We start from the raw sequence: 7,064 nt of genomic DNA, 5'->3' as shown, positions 1-7,064 counted from the left end.
CCTCATCTTTATGTCTGTCCAAAGGGGTAATGGGAGGTGGGGTGGGTGTAGAGACAGCAATGGTCAGATAGAAGACAAAGGAGGACAGTAGGGCAAGAAATGCAGGAACTATATAATCCCCTCCCCCAGTGATTTAAATCATTGAAAATTGTACAGCCAGTATTTAAGGAACACTTTTTATGTGCAGAAACTCTTCTAAAGGACTTCACATGTATTAAATTAATTTAATCATTACAACAGCTCTGCTAGGTAGAGTTTTTTAGCTCAGGGAAGAATCTAAAAAACTAAGGCCAAGGGAAGTTTTAGAAGTTGCCTAAAGTTATATGGCAGTAAGTGGCTGAGCTAAGGCTTTGAACCCAGACAGTCAGGATCAGAGGATCTATGCTCTTAATTGCTTATGCCATGCAGCCCTCTTAATAGTTTGTATACAACTGTTTTACAGGAAATTATCATTTAAATGAGGGCAGGGTAGAACATAAGAACTTAAGGAGGCCAGGGAAAGAGGTGGTCAGTAGCAGAAGAAATGATTTCACCTTACTTTGCTATTTTTCAGTCTTTGAGAGATTGCAGTATGACTTCATTTTCTTGGTGGATTTGTAAAATAATTCACCCAGTGAAGACGATGTATATTAGTGACAATACCACCCTGCTTTTTCTGATTTCCTGCACCTGGAAGTTGTGATTTTTAAGGTAATTTCTTTTCCAAAAATTCAGTAAAGAGGAGGAGGTGTAGGAGTTGATGATAACAATTTAAAAAAATAGCCTAAAAAATTATACATGAACACACAAAACTAACATTAAATGATAAATTTGAAGCCATTTTCTACATTATATGAAACCATATAATATATGATCCATAAGATGTTTTGGTAGATTCAGTTTTCATTGCCTTGTAGCTAATGTTGTTACTGTGAAATGTATCTTTTTAATTACATTCTCTAAATGTTGCTGGGGATATGGGGATATGATTAGTATTTTTGTAAATTTTGTATTGGTTGATGTATTTTGTATTTTAAATTCTGCAGCCTTTCTCAATTCTATTTGCTCTAAATATTTGTACATTCTCTTGGATTATCTATGTTATTTTATATCCATGAATAATTGCAATTTCCTCCTTTCCAATACATATAGCTTTTCTTTTTTTTTTTTTTTAACCTTGTCTTACTGTGCCACTGTGCTTATTAGAATCTTCAGTACAGGGAGAAACAGTAGCAGTGGTAGAGGGTTTCCTTATCTTGCTCCTGAATTTACAAAGGAATTCTACAAAATAAGAATCAGGACTCTAAATTTTCTTAAAAGAAATCCACAAATTTTTATATGTTGTATTATTATTCAATTCTTATAAATTCCTATTTTTTTATGATTGCTTCTTTGACATATGAGTTATATTTTTAATTTCCAAACATTTCAAAATCATATTGTGAAATCATTATTCATCTTATTTTCAATCAAAAACTTCATCTTGTGTTCTGCTTTATGATGCTTAATGCTTTTATACCTTTTTATAATAAGAAGTAGAATTATACACAAGCTGCTCATCCCAATAAATTTTATTACTATATAGGTTTCTCCCACCCCATTTACATAGGAAAAGTGTGATTTTGATGGAGTTTGATGTGAGTTTGATGGAGTTAACATAGATTCAATATTTTTATCTAGGTTATTTTCCAGTTTCACCAATTGTCCCGACAATGTCCTTTATAGCCATTTTCTATTCCTAGACAGAGATAGAATCCAAGAATACACAATTCATTTAATTGTCCTGTCTCTCCAGTTTTCTTTAATCTGGAAGAATTCTTCAGCTTTTCTTTGTCATTCGTGGCTGACAATTTTAAAGAATACAGAATAGTTACTTTGTAGGATGTCCCTTACTTCAGGTTTGTCTAACATTTCCTTCATGATTAGATTTAGATTATGCATTTTGGCAGGAATACATCAGAAGTAATATTGTGTTCTTCTCAGGGTATTATCACAGGGGCACATGATGCAGAACTGATGTTAATTTTGATGACTTTGTTAAGACTGTATTTGCTAGATTAACTGGCTAGATTAACTGACTAAATTACCATTTTGCTCTTTGTAGTTAATAAACAATTTTGAGATGGATACTTTGAGTCTGTTTTTCATCTAGCTATCAATCATCCACTAGTTTTAGCCTCCACTGATGATTCTTGACTAAATGAGTTATCACTATGATGACTGCAAAATGATCATTTTCAAACTCCAATGTAATGTCTACATTTATTAGTTTATATTCCTCTTTAAGGAAGAGCTTTCTTTCAATTGTTTATTTGTATTAGTATGGGCATGTAAGTTTTTATTTTAATAAATATCCCATTGCTTTCTTTTATTTCAATGCTCAAATTGTCCCAGATTTAACCAGTGGCAGCCCATTCAAGCTGGCTCCTGTGTCCCTTATAAATGCCCCCACCATTCTTTAATACTTTGACACTTACTTTGACTTGCTTTGACACTCCCTGGCTTCCTTACTTTCAGGCTTGTCTTGTACTTTTCTTGCCCCATTGAACATTTCTCTATGGAGCCCTAGTACCTTTTAGTGGAGTATGATATTTGGAAACCTAGACATGTGTTTATGGGTCTTTTTTAGCTGAACATTGTGTTATTCTTTCCCATTTAATTGTACTGAGATAGAGAATATGGATTATATGATATTGGTTATTAAGTATTTGTTGAAGATTGCTATATGTCCTAGAGAACACGGTCAGTTTTTAAAAATTGTTATAAGCTTTATTTTTAGAGAAGTTTTAGATTACGGAGAAGTTATATCAAAAGCATAGGGGTGGGTAGCAGATGTAACTCATGGGAAGCCTGCTTCCTATGTATGAGGTCCTGGGTACAATCTCTGGTACCTCCTAAAAAAAGTATAGGGGATTCCCATATTACCCCTATCTACATATACATTTTTCCCTATTATTCATATATTACATTAGTGGGGTACATTTATTAAAGTTGATGAACCAAATTGAAGCATTGCTACTAATCACAGTCTGTAGTTCGTGGTTTACACTTTGTGCTGTATAGTTAGTTATATAGGCTTTGACAAACATATAATGTCATGTATCCTTCACTGCAGTATCATACAGAACAATTCCAATGCCCTAAAATCCCCTGTTTTCTACCTATTCATCCCTCCACCTCCCCTCTGAACCTCTGGTAACCACTATCTTTATGAAAATGTTACAAGTTCTTCTGTTACCACATGATAATACCACATGATAATACATTTGTCCATGATTACCCTCCCCCACCTCATGTTTTTTCATTATTCAGTCTTGAGATATTTGGGATGATATCCATTCTGACTGTTTCAGATTGAGAGGGGTCTTAGATGCGGGGCAGATGGAAGGAACTGTTTTGCTTTCAGTTGTAGGTACTCCCTGTTTTTCTTTGAGAGTGAGCTTATCCATCATCATTTTGTTATTTGTCCTGGGCAATTCTGAAGACCTGGAGAAGAGGTTTTGGCAACAACTCTGCTGAGATTCATGGCTCAACTGGCATATGAACAGTCGAAAGATTTCAGTCTCTGAGACGTATATTTAATAAGTTTAATAATCATTATAGGTTCAAGTAAAAGGCATAGAAGAATCATGAGTAGGGAGTTTATAAATGATTCTATCTCTGTTATATTGGGGAAATAGTTTATAATATATTCCCAAATAGGGCCTGCTGAATGGGGTGTTGGTTTTATGTGGCCGTGTGCCTTTCCTATCGTGTCCAGATGTCCCAAGAACTCTTGGGAGCTCTTTTGCTGAGGTTTTGTTTATTGCGGCAGTTAGTGAAATCTTCCTGAGACCTGCATACAGGTAACCTCCGGAATGACCTCCCTACTCAGTTTGAAATCTCTTAGTTATAAAAACTTTATTTACTGCTTACCCCTTTTGGTCAGGGTCTATTTCCATATACATCACTGGTTGGCACTTGGTAATAATCCCTTGGTGCCAGGGAGACTCATCCCCAGGAGTCATGTCCCACATCTGTGGGGAGGGGGTAGGAAGGTAGTGACTTTATTTGTTGAGTTTGGTTTACAGAGAGGCCACATTTGAGTAACAAGGTGGTTTTCAAAAGGTAACTCTTAGGCATTAACTATAATTAGGCTAAGTTTCACTTTTATAGGAATAAGGTTCCTGATCACGGGCATTAAAATTGAGGGCTTGTCATATTGGCTTGTTTTCTTTTATTAGGCACTGCCTATATGTTCCAGAGATTTTTTGCCATTTTCTTTGAGAAAGTTATCAGGACTCCATAGCATGGGAGTTTAATATTCTGTTATCTATTTTGTGGGCCTCTATCTATTGAGAAAACATACCTGTGACAGCATGAAAACATTTATATCACATAGAAGTATGCTTTACATGCATTTTCCACATGTCACCCACTGTAGATACCCAGTACTAGTTATGTATCTTTGTGATAGATATTAAAAGAACATTCTTATCATTGTATTCTCAACCACAGTCCTTAGCCAACCCAGACTTCACTGAGTTGCACTGATAGCTGTTTTATTCTCCACCTTTCTTTCTAGCATCACGTATGGCCCAAAACTTCCCTTTTTAACCCCATTCACATTCACACTTCAGAGCCATTAATTACATTCATATTACTGCTCAACCATCACCTCTGTCCATTACCAAATCATTACTGTCAAATCAACCATGTTATAAAATCTGCCCTGATTAAACATCTGCTCACCAATCTCCACTTCCCTTTTATCTACTGATAAGCTACCTTCCTTAACTCTAACTGTGTATCTGCTCAGTATCCTTAGTTCATATTGGTGAGATCATGCAGTATTTGTCCTTTAGTGAATGGATTAGTTCACTCAACATAAGGTCCTCGAGGTTCATTCATCATTTTGCATGTGTCAGTATTTCATTCCTTATTATAGCTGAATAATATTCCATCATATGGATATACCACATTTTGATAATCCATTAATCTCTTAATGGACACTTGAGTTGGTTACATCTTTTGGCAATTGTGAATAATGGTGCTATGAACTTTGGTGTGTATATATCTGTTCATGTCCTTGCTTTCAGTTCTTCTGGGTATATACCTAGCGGTAGGATTGCTGGGTCATATGGCAATTCTGTACTTAGCTTCCTGAGGAATCACCAAACCATCTTCCATAGTGCATGATAAATTTTAATGTGTTTCATGTGTGCCTGAAAGATTTTGTATTCTCTAATTTTGTATGCAGGGTTCTATATATATCCATTAAACTTGTTAATCTGTTTAAATCTTCTATATCCCAACATATTTTTTATTTCTTTACTGCATCTATTAATTAGTAAGAGGTAGCATAAACCTTTTCCACTGTGATTGTGGATTTATCAAATTCTTCTTGCTGTCACACATTACTTCATATATTTGGGTCTTTGTTGTTATGTGCAACAAAGAATAGATGCATCTTTGATCTTTTTTAAAATTTATCCCCCTCTCCCAGATGGTTCTCTTGTCTGTCTACTCATTGTTTGTTTGCCTTCTCCAGGAGGCACTGGGAACCGAACCTAGGACCTCCCATTTGATACGCTGGCACCCAACTTGTTGAAACATATCAGTGACCCATTTTTATCTTTTTGCATTTAAAATCTGTTTTGTTTGATATTGATGTAGTGATACCAGCTTTCCTTTGGATGTTATTTCTTTCTTCATCTTTTTTCTTATTCACTTAATTTTTCTTTTGTTCAAAGAAATGTTCCACCAAAGAAGTGAATGTGTTGATTTGTTTCTGAAATCAACAGTAGAACTTAAAATTAGCAGTAAGTATAAACTTTATGTCTCCAAATTTATATTTCTTTGCCAAATTTTTATTTTATAAATTTTCAAACTTACAGGAAAGTTAAAAGTTATCCTTCACATAGATTTATCAGTTGTTTACATTTTGCTACATATGGTTTATCTCCTTTTTTCTAAATATATATATATATTTTGCTGAACCATTTAGAAGTAACTTGCAGACATCATGCACTTCAGCTTCAAACATCTCGGCATGTATCTGTTAAGGACAAGGACATTGCTATTATCTTACACAGAAAAATTTGGTCCATACAGTCCATTGATATAATACTGTTATCTAATATACTGTCCATATCAAATTTCCCAGATTGTCTAATAATATAGCAGTTTGTTAGTTTGTTTTGATTCAGGATCCAGTCAAGGTTCATGAAGTGTGTTAGTTGTCACACTTCTTTGGTCTTTTAAAATCTAGAATAGCACCCTTCCCTCTTTTCTTTTAATCTTTCAGGACATTGACATTTCTAATGAGTCTAGACAGTTGTCCTGTAGATGTTCCATAGTCTGAACTTGTCTGAATGTTTCTGCATGATTAGGTTAGATATTTTAAGAAAGAAGCCCATTGTAAGTATGATGTCGTGTCCTTCCTATTGTGTCACATTAAAAGGCACATGATACCAATATTTCCCAATCATTATTGCTAACGCTAAGCTTGTTAAATTATGTTTTGTGGCGGCGGACTTGGCCCAGTGGTTAGGGCGTCCGTCTACCATATGAGAGGTCCGCAGTTCAAACCCCGGGCCTCCTTGACCCATGTGCAGCTGGCCCATGCGCAGTGCTGATGCATGCAAGGAGTGCTGTGCCACGCAGGGGTTTCCCCCGCATACGGGAGCCCCACGTGCAAGGAGTGTACCCTGTAAGGAGAGCCGCCCAGCTCAAAAGAAAGTGCACCCTGCCCAGGAATGGCGCCGCACACACAGAGAGCTGACACAACAAGATGACGCAACATAAAGAAACACAGATTCCTGTGCCGCTGACAACAACAGAAGCGGACAAAGAAGATGCAGCAAATAGACATAGAGAAGAGACAACTGGGGTGGGGGGGGAAGGGGAGAGAAATAAATAAATAAATAAATCTTTTAAAAAATTATGTTTTTTTAAAAAAAATATATATACACACACAAACAAATATATAAATATATATATATATATATATATATATATATATATATATATACACATATACACACACACACACAAAACAGTCATGCACCATGTGCAAAATTCCTATACAACACCCTTCCAGCAAC

General features: G+C 35.5%; 1 long non-coding RNA gene across 1 annotated transcript in view; it reads left to right on the top strand.

Annotated features, from left to right (window-relative positions):
• The first annotated feature begins 555 nt into the window (after positions 1-555).
• LOC139438035 (uncharacterized) overlaps positions 556-7,064 on the top strand; it is a 50,704-nt gene continuing 44,195 nt past the window's right edge. Inside the window, exon 1 of the long non-coding RNA XR_011647901.1 lies at positions 556-690. This is a non-coding gene — a long non-coding RNA (uncharacterized lncRNA). The remainder of the gene's footprint in view (positions 691-7,064) is intronic.

Source organism: Dasypus novemcinctus, chromosome X (genome assembly GCF_030445035.2).
Source record: "Dasypus novemcinctus isolate mDasNov1 chromosome X, mDasNov1.1.hap2, whole genome shotgun sequence".
Taxonomy (NCBI): domain Eukaryota; kingdom Metazoa; phylum Chordata; class Mammalia; order Cingulata; family Dasypodidae; genus Dasypus; species Dasypus novemcinctus.
The sequence above is the reverse complement of the archived record's forward strand: the minus strand, read 5'-3'. Positions and strand labels throughout refer to the sequence as shown.